This window comes from Ruditapes philippinarum, unplaced genomic scaffold, assembly GCF_026571515.1.
Source record: "Ruditapes philippinarum isolate M1 unplaced genomic scaffold, ASM2657151v2 ctg1037_1_1_1_1, whole genome shotgun sequence".
Classification (NCBI taxonomy): domain Eukaryota; kingdom Metazoa; phylum Mollusca; class Bivalvia; order Venerida; family Veneridae; genus Ruditapes; species Ruditapes philippinarum.
Genome location: NW_026867166.1, coordinates 332,990 through 348,741, shown reverse-complemented (window position 1 = coordinate 348,741; position 15,752 = coordinate 332,990).

Below are 15,752 nucleotides of genomic sequence, written 5' to 3'. Positions count from 1 at the left end.
AAAAGAAAACATTAATGTCGATGGTAATAAAGTGGTGATTGATAACATTTCATATCATTTATAAGACATCAATCGCAGTTCTCTTTCAGGCTAGTTCATTAATATAAAACTGATTTGTTATAACTTCAAATGATGTATTCTTTACAGGTCTATTTTTGTTCTATAATTATCATCAAAAACGACCATTATTGGTATTGATGTCGTCTGAAGTGGATTTAAACATTAAGATGATTTACTGTGAATCGGTTTCATTGACTCAAGTATAATTTTATCTTTTATATGCTGTAAGATGATTTAATTAGATATATTACTCTTCTGTTTGACAAAATCCATAATGTTGTTGCCTGGAATGGCAGACATACCCTCAAGAATTGTTGTCATGGAGGCTTTTAAGAAAAAAGAATCTATAATATTCTATTTATCACATTTCTACAATAAGAATGGCTTTCAGTAAAAAAGGAGCCAAGTGTACGAGTCTATAGCGTTACACTAACATAAGAGCGCTAAAACGCTACGTGTGTATGAAACGCAAGTTACGACAAGCCAAATTGTAAATGGCTTCGTTACACTCCTACGTTCTGGTGCATGAGATACGTATTTTATAAGCGCTAATAAGAATCAAAGGTGTGTTCAATAAAAACAGACGAACGGTAAGAAGCAAAATATTTAAATATACCCGTAAACAAATTAGGAAGATCATGTTATCTGTAATTGTCAAGAAAAATACCAGCTTATACATTGTAATTGTAAAAATACACTCCTTGGTGTTTAATTTGTATCAAACAGCATTGAGGACAAAATGAAGAAACCAACTTCATTATTATAATGAAAGGAAACCAACAACAGCGAAACCTTTAAACTTTCCGTGCAAAGGCCTGTAAGATTACATTTAATGTTTTTTATTGTTGAGGATTGCAACATTAGATATTGCCATTCATGAAAAAATATTTCATAGCTACCTGCAATTGAAAAAAATGATTAGACAACATTTTGTGCATCGATTTATAATGTAATTATTATTAAATTAATTGAAATATTCATCAAACTAAAGGTGCCATTTTGCATCTTGTTTGAATGTTTTAATAGGTCGTAAAGAAAACAGTTTTGACCGAATTGCACAATCAGTAAATCTTTCCTGGTTTTTATAGCTTTTAAGAAGCAGAACAGATTGAAGTGTGCGATAAATAGTCCATTTTCTTAGACATGAATTCTGATAACGCATGAAAACCATGATTGGAAGATAAAATAAAATTTCTTTGAAAGATAATATTGATTTTGAACACTGTGTTCTTTAAAAAACTATTTTATTTTTATTGATTTTTATATTATCTATAATGTCAGGGCAAGTATGTATCCTAAAAGATCAAACACATTATTAAAACTGACGATTTTTGATAGTTCCTTGTTTAAACGTAGCAGACTTTCCTAGTTGTGCTTGAGCTTTGTATGCTTGGATTTCCAGACAGAGCGTTAAACTGAGCGTTTACCAGCCATACTTTACATGATATCTTTTTAGTACGTCCGTGATTTTAATGCATTTATTGCATTTGAAAGCAGATAATTTGTACAGTATAACGTACACAAACAACAACCTTCAAAGTTATATAAACATACATACATCATACTATGAACTGAACCGTCACATAAAGTCACACAATTCTTCAGCAGTTGCATTATTCAAATAGTTATACTTTTATTTCATACTTAAAGTATATCTTATTGTATATGTCTTTACCGACTACTTGATACAAATGTCCAGTTGAATTGAAAGAAATTTTTATTTTGCTTTTTTTCTCAGACGTCTGATTTTTATTTTTACAATAACAAATACAAGTTTGAGAAGCACATATGAAGTTAAGTACTTGTATTTCAAACAAAAATAAGAAACTCTTTTGAAGGCACTTCCAATGTACATGTTTGCACATTGCAACAGTCAACATTTGCACAAAATAACAAAACAGTTCAGTATAACTTAACACATTAATAATAGTTTATTACTGATATGTTTTATACTTAAAGTGCAAGACAGTCGTTTCATCTTGATATTGTTCTAGAGAAATAGACATTATAAGACAGGCAATATCATTTTTAAGGTTTGTCTTAAGTTTGATGCTAATCCAATCATATATCTCGTGTCCCTCTTTATTTATGAATTCAAAAATCCTGACGTATAATTAGGTCATAATCGGATATATTATACAATTTGAAACTGAGAACATGCCTATAAAAGAAAACAAAGTATCAAATTTAACTTTACCTGGATTGCACACGCTATGAAATTTAAAAAAAAAAACTGACTAAGGTTTGAAGAGGCCAGTATTTCGTTGATGTTCAATCTATAAATTGAAACAATGAAGTGGCTAAATTGTATTTTGATGTATCTTTCTTGGACGTTTACATGTTGCACGGTATATTAAAAACGCATTACCATAGTCTTGCCCGTGACTTAATATAACCATCAAAATAATAACTTGTGTTCAAACTTAAGACAATTTCAACTAATATTGGGAGATATTGGTACATGATTTTTAAATCATTAAATCAAGGCAAATACAAAAAAACAATTTCGTAAATGTTATTTAAAAAAAAAGATGCATGAAAAACATGCATGTTGATTTTTCATTGTTGTAATTATCAGAAATAAAAAGTTATGGGATGTAATCTTTTTTATGAATTACTTAATGCAGCTATTCTTTTATCTACTTAAACATTTTAAAATAATATTTATTATGTGATGACAGTCTGCATAATGTCATGCTTTGGATATACACCTATGATTATGTGTTAAACCAAATGTTGTTACAAGTAATGTATTATTGCTGTCATTTGAATAGTAAGGATAAAATACAAATTAAAGATATCTTGCCATTACGTGCATTTCAAAATTAATTTTAAACTCAATAGACTATCAATGATGTAATGTTGCATACAGCTCATTGCGTAAATGAAGGAAACACCCTGGATGAACAAGTTTTGTCACGTGACAACAAATGCAAACGTCTATTTAGCATTTCAGCAATTACGGACCCGATTTCAGGTAATTATTTGAAGATATCTTTTTTTCTACTGCATCCACAAAATTATGACCTACACCTTTGATCGGCGTTAATTGAGCTTTTATTTTATGTATGTTGTAATTGCGAGTTTTAGGTGTGTAATTTAGAACACTTCGACACAAATTTTCTTTTTGCAAGGCACACGCCGATAGGTTTTACCTTTTCTAATCTTTTTTGTTCACTGGAAACCCATGTAGAGGGAAAATAATAGAAGATTTGTCTTTTTACAAGTAATTTTCGTACCTAGCTTATTTATAATTTCATTAGCAAGGTTAGATTCGATATAAACCCATGTTTTCCATATATTGTCGATTTTGCAAACGTCGTTTGATCTTTTAAAATGTGCAAACGTCGGTTGGTCATTTGAAATGTTTAATTGAAGACGGAGCATAACATAGGCTACAAATGACCTGGATTAATTTTTTTTTAATCAGTATTACACAGAAAAGGAAAATTGAATAAGAGAAAAACCAAATACAATTGCAAGTTAGCCAGATAGATCAGTTGGAAGAGCAGCCTAGACTTTGTATAGACATGGTTATAGGAAAGCCTCGGGTTCAAATCCTAATCTGGTTGTTACTTGTATAATACTGTTTTAGGCTTTTATTTTTTACAAATATTCATCAATTATTCAGAATGTTTTATAAATTTCTTTACTTTTCATTTAACATTTATTTTCAACATCAGTAGGTAATGAGTATATAAAAGTATTGCTGATTTTAAGGGGTGAAAAAGTCTAGCAGCTGATAAATTGTGACTTTGTTTGTTCAACAGTTTCCATTTGAAAAAAAAAATTCTCAGCATCTTCCATTCCAGTACCATAGACACAGAAAGGATTTTGACATAAGTAATTCCTAAAACAATCTACATTTAAGTTATTGCATTAGTGTATAATTTTAGCATGACAAGCAATTTAAAATCAGAATATAAAATTCAATTGAAGACGGAACATAGCATAGGCTACAAATGACCTTGATTAATATTTTGTTTAAAAATATACAGAAAAGGAAAATTGAAGGGAACACAAAAAACTCAAATAAAGTTACAAGTTAACCAGATAGCTCAGTTGGTAAAGCAGCCTAGACTTTGTATAGACATGGTTATAAGAAGGTCTCATGTTCAAATCCTGATCTGGTTGTTACTTGTATATTACTTTTTAATGCTATTATATTTTGATATATACTTATCAATTATGTCTTAATCATTCAGAATGTTTTATAAATTTCATTTTGGACATCAAGAAGTAATGATTTCCAAATAAAAGTTTGTCTGGAATTAAGGGGTGGAAAGGTCTTGTAGCTAAAAATTAGTTGCGTCTTTGTTTGTTGAACTGTTTGAAACGGTTTAAACATTTGAAAAAATAGTGCATAGCATCTTCCACTCCACAACCATAGACACAGAAAGGATTTTGACACAAGTAATTCATTAACAAATCTGCATTTAAGTTATTGCATTAGTTTATAATTCTAGCATGATGAAATGAAGAAGAACATTCCCCACTTAAGAAATATCTAGGAACAACAGGCGGTTTAAAAGGGTGTTTCATTCATAAAATTTGAAAGAGTTGGAGCATCAAAAAAGGTTTGTGAAAGTTCAATGTCTTGGGTAATTTAGGACCAAACCGTCTTATGATAACCGCCGTATGAACACATCTGCGGATGTTTCTAAATTCAAAATTTTACTATTTCACGTTTAAATGTTGAATTCTGCTTAAGCCGGTGCTAGGGGGCGTGGACGGTAACTTGCACTTTCCAGTACCGTCCATGAACAGGCTCAATCAAACCGAGCCTGCAACATTTTCATTTTTGCCGTGTTGGGCTTTCTTTAGGGATTCTGTATTTATCTCTTTTATGGCAAAAATGACAAGAAATGGTTGATTAACCACCAGTAGATAATGTAGTATGTACAAAAAGTGTATAACCGACACTGTTGTTGGTGTTCAGTCGATGAAAATTATTTAAACCAGACAACAGAATAAAAGCCATTATTTAGTTATTTGAACTATTCTGCAAAATAATTCTATATTTTGTGATTTCTTTTATAAAAAGCTGTTAGATTCCAGATATCTCAAATGCCAAAGAAAGGTTTAATAGGAGGATGAAGCCTCGGTGAAAACTGACAGGGTTGAATATTCAGGGGTTCCCTTTATTACGCTTGGATTGAAAATTTTTGACTGCCAATTTGGAAAAGACAGGGAACAGAAGTTTAAAGAGGAAAGGAAAGGTACAGACTGATAAAACTAGTTAAGCTTTCAAGAGAAGGTGGCTTACTTATTTAAATGTTTCTGTATGATTAGGTTAAAGAGGTGATTATATGAACATTTTAATGTAATCCAATTATTAATTTGAACATTTTTTTTAATTTGTTCATAAAATGTTATTCTATCATAGCTGAAAAACGTTTTCATGAAAAACATGTTCAGAATTTAACTTTAGTTCAGCTTTTAGTTACCTTAGTTGTACTGTCTGACATAAGTTTAAAAGTTCGAACATCAGATTCTGCAAAAATGTTTCTCAGAAATCTTATGTTTATATTAAGCTACACTTTCAAGGAAATAAGTGGTATCATCATGACCCATTTTGTGGTGTCTATGTTGGTCAATGTATATACATGAATATATAAAACACAACAACCGTTGTGATATTATGGTTAGCATACTGGACCAGCATTCCATAGACCAGTATTTTGAGTCAAGGCAGCAGCATGCCGTTTTTTGTGTGATTTCTTATCTATAATGTTACGCTCTCACACAGGACTTTCTTCCGTTAATAAATATATATTGATAAATCAAATGAGACTTTCTCCCTAAAAGGTATTTAAAGAATTTGATAGAAGGAAAAAAGTTTGATACAAAGCAGTATTATTTTAATGGCTATAGAAAGCCTTGTCTTATAGAGGTATGTTTGATATATAAAAAACATTTTAACTTATTTATATAGATATATATAGGTTGAAGATGATCACCAAACATATATGAAAGGGAGGAAGTTTTGGTATGTGGTACCAAAAAGCTCAACTGTCCAGCACTGTGTGTCTTAAGGGAAATAGGTACCTTCCCTTCCCATCAGGTAAAGCAATTCTTAAAAGATATGGTTAGTTTTAAATCAAGTGTTTAAAATTATCAATATTTGCTGCAGGATCATCAAATGTGGCAGTTTGGTGGAGAGTGAAAAATAGGTTAGGATTTGCCAGTATGACATTTATCAAGCTAACAAAAGTGGATGAATTAGTCCCTTACTTACTTAATACCTTAAAAAATACTTTTTTTCTTAATGTAAATATCAAAACCCATTTAGTTCGATGTAAGTATACTGTAGATTTGTCTGCTGTTTGTTGTAAAAAGAATTATCTTTAAAACTTCAGGCTTTTAGGTACATCCTATTAATTTTTTTACTTAAATTTTTCAATGAATTTAAAATTGAATACTTTCAAGTGAATGCTTATAATTTATCCAGGGAGGCCTTTTTATGTTATGTCACAGGTACCAGCCAAAAAAATTGCTTAAATTTGCTTGAATTTAGCATTCTTCCCATTGGTACACATGCAATAAATGTATAATGTAACTATGTATGTCTGTATATTTGAAACATTAATGTGATTGTGCTAGTTGCTTTGGCTAGCCTCATTTTTCTTTGGGAATTTTTTAGCTTGACTACTTTTTCGATTGGCCATGAAGGTCAAAATTTTGATTTTTTTTAAACAATAAATGAAAGTTAAGTGTAACCAATGTCCCAACCTATCTTTGGCTTTTGTTTTCTAATATTTATAATTACCTAGGTCACTGTAATGTTTTTGTTTTAAAGATACTATAAGTGATTTCTTGAAAATCTTTAAAGATCTGTCATTGGTTTTACCACACAATAAAAATGTGCTGATAAATTAAGAGTTGATGTCAGAATATGGCCTTTCTTTTTCTTATTGTATTAAATAAATTTGAATATTTTGATCTAAATTGGCATGCCTTTACAAGTCTGGAAAATTATCAAAATGAATGACTAAATAACTACATACTAGTCTAAGTCATTTTTGTATGACTTTTATATGATACTGATTCATGGATAATAGCATGTTGGTAGGAGCTTTACTCATTAACAAGCTGTTTTATATAAAATAGGTTGGTGGTAACACAACAGGGCTAAAAAGGAAGATGATTGCAGATGATCTCCTTTGCAGAATACTTTCTGGGGAACACATGCCCTTTTCTAGAAGAATTATTATAACTCTTCCCAATCTGTCAGATCACGATGGACATCCGGTTGGTGCATGGGTGTTTGCAACCATTTTTCTATGATAATGAAATTAACTAAAAAGGTTATTTTTTCGCTTTTCGTGAAATATGGTATATATGGAAACATTTTCATGAAATATGGTAAATATGGAAACATGATAAAATGCCACATATTTTCATTTGCCGCCCCGGCTCATGAAAATATGTGGCATTTTATCAAGTTGCGTTAAAATATATTTCATATTTCACTCAAACGGAAAGATATCCTCTTAATTATTTTCGATATCTGACTTCACAATTTAATGTGGGAAACTAGTCCTTCATATAAGGAAAATATGTACATAGTCAAATCCAAGTACACTAACCAAATTGACTACATTATGAGAGATGTAAACAAGGATGAATCTAAATTTCATGCTTATATCAAAATTACCTGGGGTTACTTTGAGTGTAATATTTTATTATATTAAAAGCAGATGAATGAATCTAAAATTAATTCTTATAAAAACAAAATAAGTTAACCATTTCACTGCCATAGGGACGGCATATGCTGTCCCTATTATTTTCGGCGTATTTGCCATATGGACGGCTTTTGGCGTTTCAATAATAATAATAATAATTACAATAATAATAATTATAGTAATAACAATAATCATAACTAGACCTATCACTAAATGTGATTAATACCCCTGCAAGACTGCTTCGGAAATGAGGATGTTACTAGTTACAGAATTCCTTGTAAAACAAATGAAATACAGTTATGGTTGTGGGCAATTAAAGATAGTTGTGGTTCTTGTATGTTGCATTTGATTTCAATGTGGAGTTTTATTAAATTACTCTGCAATAAGTCCAGAAAGACAGGGAAAAGGGCAATAACTCTATAAATACTTAAGATGGAGTCATGGTCATTGTACATTGTACTTCCTCTCATTGCACTTGACCTTTGTATGAAATTGTATCAAATTCCAACAACAAGTTTTCAAGTTTGCACAGGACACAAAAGTTACAAAGGGCAATAACTTTTATTAGTCCAAATAAAGTTATGGTTCTTGAGCACTGCACTTCATCTCACTGCCCTTGACCATTGTATAAAGCTTCATTGAATTGCAATCATTAATTTTCAAGTTATGCACTGGACAATTAAAAGTAACTAAGGGCAAAACTTTTTAATGAGTCCAGAAAGAGTTATGATTTCTGTACACAGTGCTACCTCTCAATATACTTGACCATTGTATGATTTTATATTGAATTCCAAGCATAAGTCTTCAAGTTATGCATGTTATGGTCCGAACAAAAGAAAGCAATGGAAAAGTAACAAAGGGCAATAACTATATTATTAGTTTAGATAGAGTTATTATTATTGTGCATTGCATTTCCCCTTATTGTGCTTGACAATTGTATGAAGTTGTTTTGAATTCCAATCAGTAGTTTTCAAGTTATGATCTGGACAAGAAAAACTAACAAAGGGCAGTACCTCTGTAATAAGTCAAGATAGAGTTATAATTCGTGTACACTGCACTTCCTCTCAATGTGCTTGACGATTGCATGAAATTAAATTGAATTCCAACCATTAGTCTTCAAGTTATGGTCCGGACAAAAGAAAGCAATGGAAAAGTAACAAAGGGCAATAACTCTGTAATTACTTTAGATAGAGTTATTGTTCTTGTGCACTGCACGTCCCCTTATTGTGTTTGACAATTGTATGAAGTTGTTTTGAATTCCAACCAGTAGTTTTCAAGACTTAGTTATGCCCTGGACAAGGAAAAGTAACAAAGGGCAATAACTCTGTAATTAGTCAAGATGGATTTATGGTTCTTGTGCACTGCACTTCCGCTCAATGTTTTCTTGACCATTGTATGAAGTTATATTGACTTCCAACCATTAGTTTTCAAGTTATGCTCCGCACAAAGAAAATGCAACGGACCAATGGACCGACCGACCACCGGGTGACTCCTATATACCCCCCCCCCCAAAAAAAAAAAAAACAAAAAAAACATCAAACAAACAAACTTCCTTTTTGGGGTTAAATAAAGATATAGATAATTATACCATCGACAATAATTATTATTAAACTAGCATATTTGGAAACATATATAATCATTATAATACTCATAACAAATAATAATAATAATATTAATAAAAAATATATCAATTTCTTAGAAAACTTTTTGGCAAATAGGTAATCAATAAATAACCCTCTGGCAGCGAAAAGGTTAAGGTATGAAATAGTTTGGCAGTTTTTTTGTGTTTGTTTGTCATGTACTTTTTATATGATTTTCTATTAAAATCATCCCGGAAGCCATAGACAAAAGTTTATCCAATAAGATAAAAAGCCTAGTAGAGGATGGGATTGTTGAACCTGATATTGTGCGTACCCAACTTAATCAACATGTACGAGAACACTGCCAGCCACCATCCCATCCTACAAACAAGAGGTTTTATCCCTCAACAAAGACAACCCGAAATCATGTTTACATGGTCAAAAATACTCGATTACCAGCAGACCAACAACATGTGGCATCTTGGGTTTAGTATTTTATATTATAGATGTGCTCATGGTTGTGAAATTTTCATCAAGAACAGGCAATTTACATAGTAAAATTGTATTCCGGACTAAGTTTTCTGATAATGCATTAAAAGGATATTATCTTTATACTCAGCATACATGTTATATGTAATGAAAGAATGTCTTTTACATCATCAACATTGTTAACATAAGAAAACAGGTCCATAAAAAGGTGAATGTCAAGTTTGTGTCTGGTCACACCTCTGTCATTTATTCATGAATGTTTATGGATATTACTGGCCTCACTGAGAATATGAGAAAGTATTTGTTAATGTATCTCTATTCATAAACAATCTTATATAGTAACTGGCTATGCTTTTAGGGCAATTATATGCTTCAAAAAACAGTTCTTGTTAACTTTACTTTTGTGAGAAAAAAAAACAAAAACAGCCAAGTCTGCAGTTGCGTTATTGGCCTTGCTAATGTGAAATTAAAAGTAAAGTTATTTTCGCATAAGAACTTTCCTTTTCCCATTTGATTTAACAAGAAAGAACAATGCATACGTCTTTTTGTGACAACAAAAGTCTTGATTATAAAGTACATGAAAATGCAACTGAAAATTGTTGATTTTGTTTGAAGTTGCAATATTTACCTGTACGTTAAATTATATTATAAACTTAAGATGATTTATTTTGACATATAAAGTTTAAATATGTTTTTAGAGTAATTCTGAAAAGTAGAATGACAGTATCCAAAAGCAATTTCAGTTTAATTTAATATTTAATTTAAGGTACTCTATTTAACAGCATTTCAAAATTTTGGTTTTCCAAAAAATCTGATAATTTAAAGCATGTATCTTATAGCTACTATGGTATTTCAGATTAAAAATTTACAAGAAAAGAATGAAAATGATTTTTTCTTCTTTCTATTAAAAGCAGATGTAGACAAAAACATTAGTGACACATTACAGGTTTGACCAAATGTTGAAAGTGTTGATTAGTTAATGGTTTATGAAAATCCCAGTTTTGTGACAATGCACGGTGAAAACTATCTAATTCATGATCAATTCTTCAACAAGAAAATAATAATCTTATATAACAGTGTTCAAATAGCTGAACACTTCATTAAGATACTGTCTGAATTCAGCTATTATCTTGCTGCCTGACTTTGTAAACATACCATTTTTTTAAAATTTGAAATATTCATTTGTAGGAGGTTCAAACATGAAAAAAAGAAACATGTGTTATGAAGCATAAATTTATGAAATATTATGTTGATGGCATTGTGTGTATCTTAAAAGTTAATGAAAGTCAGGAAAGCCTTTTTCTTTTCTGTTTGTTTTGATTTCTGATGAAGTAAGAACTATGTAATGTAGTAAGAAAATACAGGTTGACAATATCATGATATAAGTCTGTTGTTGTGTGCATTAAACTGACCTAACAAGTCATTTTGTGAACAAATCAAATGAATCTAATCTATGTAAAAACATTAATTCTTCATATTCAATACAGCTTCAGAAAACAGAGAATTCATTTTTGTATTAAGTTTTACAGTTCCATTTACAAATGCAATGGATTTGGGAGAATTAATAACACCATTGGCTGCACCTGAAAAGGTGGGTGGGAACAAGTTGTAAATTTTTATTTTTGTTATTTTTATCGTTATGTTATTCATTGATGATGCTTGTCAAAATAAATAATTGATTTTCACTATATGCATATATTGAAAAAAATATATTAATCTTTTGTTCAAAAACTAAAAGGCCTAGAGCCTAGACGTTTGTCGTGAAATATTGTGCAGTGCACTTAATTTTGTATTAAACAATTTCGATTTTACATGTATGCAGATACAAGAGTTAAAATTTTGCTTTGAATTAAAGTATCATTTATCATAAAAGATAATTTATATACTTAATATAGTTTTCAAGTTGACTAGATAAATTTTAGTTCATATTTTTTTTTAAGTTGTGTATTTTTCCTTAAATAAGATGTAACTAGACATGGGTCCATAGGACATGGTTGCCCCCACTCTCCACTGTTTTTTCAGTAATATGACTCCAGGTCAAATATTTTTGGGCTACATGTGGCACATTTTAAAAAATAATAATATTTTACTAAGCCAGGGGCAAATACTCTAAAAGAAATACTGGATAAATCCTTCAACAAAAGCCAAGGTGCACAACTACACATACTGATCAACATTCCTTTCAAGTTTCATGACTCTAGGTCAAATACTATTTGAGCTATGCATGGCACAAATTGAAAATTGCAAAGTCAAGAGCAATAACTGACAAAATTGAAAAAAAAATCAACAAATGAAACACCAGTTGCACAACTTCAAATGCTGAGCAACATCCCTGTAATATTTTATGGCACTTGGTCCAAAACTTTCTTAGCTATGTTCCACACAATCTGAAGTCAAGGGCAAAAACTTTGACAAAATACAATAAATCCACGAGCAAAACCACCCCAGGTGCACAACTGCGCATACTAAGTAACATCCCTGTACAATTTCATGGCTCTAGGTCAAATAATCTTTCAGCTATATGCCAGACAAGTTGAAAATTACAAATTTTTACTAAGTCAAGGGCCATAACTCTAAAACACTAAACAAATCTACCTGAAAATACCCAGGTGCACATTTACACATGCTTGGGGCACAAATATATGAAAAACTTTATATAAAAACATGAACAATGAACTATTAGTATATATACAGTCAAATGTTATGTATTATGTAATTGAATTGTATATTAATTTTCTTTAAGACTGGGTCAAAGTTGCTGTGGATTTATCAATCCTCTCAACAGAAACGGCTCCTGAAACGGTATGGAAAGAAGGCTTGTATAGATGCCACATACCAATGCTGTATTTATGACCTGCGTCTGTATTTCATAGTTGTTAAAACAAATTGCCACTATCAAGTTGTGGCTTCATTCATCACAGAATATGAGTGCACTTCATCAATTGAAGGACTGAAAAAATTGAAAGAGCATAATGTAGATTGGAACCTACTTTATGACAGATTTCGACGAAAGTCAGATAAATGTACTGGAGCATATATTTCCAGGTAATATTATTATTCAACTGGCCATAGATCTTTTAACTATCTTTTAGACCATCATTTAGAATTTTAAGTAAATAAGAAGCCAATTGATTGTTTGTTTGTTTGTTTGTTTGGATTTTTACGGCACGTCAACACATAACTGGCCATATCGTGCCAATGCTATAATAGACTTAACATGTTATGTTAAACTTTGTAAATGACAATAGAAATGAACCAATTAGATCCTAGAATACAAGTTTATCTCTTTCAAAATATTCATTTATGTTTTTTAATAGAATTGTATTAAAAAGTTCTTTGAGTGAATTTACAGAATAAAATCTATTACGGGCCTGTGAAAAATCATGACATTCAAGAAGAAAATGCTTGACAGTAAAATTTTCATTACAAACTACACAGAAAGGGGCATTGTCATTTGTAAGGAGATAAGAATGGGTTACTTTAGTGTGTCCAATTCGGCATCGAAGAAGAACTGTTTGATCACGGCGGTTTGCACTTATTCATTATCCCTCATGTACAGACTCAATCAAACCGAGTCTGCAATTCTTATGTTATTTTGTTGTGATTAATGCTTCCGAGGGATCACTTTGTTTCCAGTATTTTGTACTTCACAACAGCAGGTGTCAAGTGCCGTGTGGCAGCCGTAAAAAGTTGCCCCGTACTTCACTTCAGTGTTGTTGTATTTTCTGGTCCTTCGGGATCATTGATACCAAAACTATAAAGTGTTGAGAATTGAGTACCGCTCAAGCCGGTGCTAGGGGCGTGAGGGATGTTGCACTTATTCATTATCCCTCATGTACAGACTCAATCAAACCGAGTCTGCAATTCTTATGTTATTTTGTTTTGTGATTAATGCTTCCGAGGGATCACTTTGTTTCCAGAATTTTGACAGAGATAGAGATGGTGACACAACAAGAGATGGGTTTATATCGTGAAATTTATTAAAATAGATAAATACAGAATCCCTAAAGAAAGCCCAACACGGCAAAATTGAAAATGTTGCAGACTCGGTTTGATTGAGCCTGTTCATGGACGGTACTGTAAAGTGCAAGTTACCGTCCACGCCCCCTAGCACCGGCTTAAGCAGAATTCAACATTTAAACGTGAAATAGTAAAATCTTGAATTTAGAAACATCCGCAGATGTGTTCATACGGCGGTTATCATGGAACCTTCAATGTGACACTTCCGTGCCATTCCATGAAAAGCGGCGTATGGTCCCCAAGTAATAAAAAGCGTGTGCCCTAAACGAGAAAACAATGGGCGGAACTAAATAAAATGGAATTTTGAAACGGTATCTGAGGTTATGAAATATGATAAACAAGATCAACAAGGAAAGGCGGCGTTCAATGAACGCAACCCCCTGAAGCCTGCGTATCACAGATAAGACGTCAAAAGACAAATTTAAAAAGCAGGCAACATATCCTAAGGGTGATTCAACATTATTCAAGTAGGAATATTGGAACCACCCAACTAGAAAATGCCAAAAAGTTGAAACTAAAAATACCACAAGCACTACAATAATGTCGTGCTGAACGATCTTCAAGGATCGAAAATATAACATCATTGATTAAATGTACGGGGAGACTTTTTACAGCCGCCACACGGCACAAATAACACGGAGCTTTAAGGCATTTAGTTTTCAAATGTTTAATATGTGGTATAAATAAGTTTTTTGTCAAATATAATTCCTAAAAACTTAGCTTCATCAACTACTGGAATTGATTGTAAAAAGAACATAAGAAACCACTAAATAAATGCAATTGCACCATGTAAGTCTGTACCAATTAATCTATTCTTGCTGTCTTACTATTTTATTTTTATTTGGTACACTTCTGTCACAAGTTAGATGTTTCTGTTGACTTGAAGATTGTTCAGCACGACATTATTGTTGTGCTTGTGGTATTTTTAGTTTCAACTTTTCGGCATTTTCTTGTTGGGTGGTTCCAATAGTCCTACTTGAATAATGTTGAATCACCCTTAGGATATGTTGCCTGCTTTTTAAATTTGTCTTTTGACGTCTTATCTGTGATACGCAGGCTTATCAAAATAAACAAAATAAACTGACCAAGAAGACTAACGCGACTGTGATTTGATCTATAGCTAAGAGATAAAAATGTTCCAATGGGAAAATTAGATTTAAATGCCCATTATGCTCCGAAAAGGCTTTTGTTTTTATTTCTCAAAAAAAGAAATAATTTTGATGACCTGTTAAAGTTTCCAAAAAGTCACTCATCGGCCAATTACCTTAACCATCTATTCCTTCTGTTGCTTTTTGGCAAAATGTACAGTTTCAATGATATAGTGTTTTGTATGGAAGTCGAAATACTACATTGTTTACATTTTGTTTCTTTTATGACATTTTTTTTTCACATTCAGTGCTTATTTCTTAAGGTGATTAACATCATATATGTTTTTAAACCATTATTTAAACATTGTCATACTCATGTGTTCCCTTTCTAAAGTATATTATATTTATTCATTTCTGGTACATAATGTGCCTTTACATATAATCGGGAAGCCATACAGCAGAAACGTTTGACAAAATTATAATTCTTACAATAAAAGGTGTACATTCTCTTTAACTACATCATATTTCATTATTTGAATGGAAATTAATGTTGTATATCGTACGTCGCTATGTTTAAACTTATGTCCCAAACACACATTGCTTAATCGCTTGCGATATTGTGGTATCATAAATTATAACTAAAAAGTTAAAATTCTTACTGACAGAAAATGTAAGTTAATTTGAAACTATATCTCCATGCGATAGCTTTTACACGATAATCTGTTAGCAAAAACTTTTACATTATACAAAAACGTGTTAAAATCATTTTTGTTTTGCGTTGATTGTAAACAACTACATCGATCTTGGAACTATGTTTATGCACACAAAAA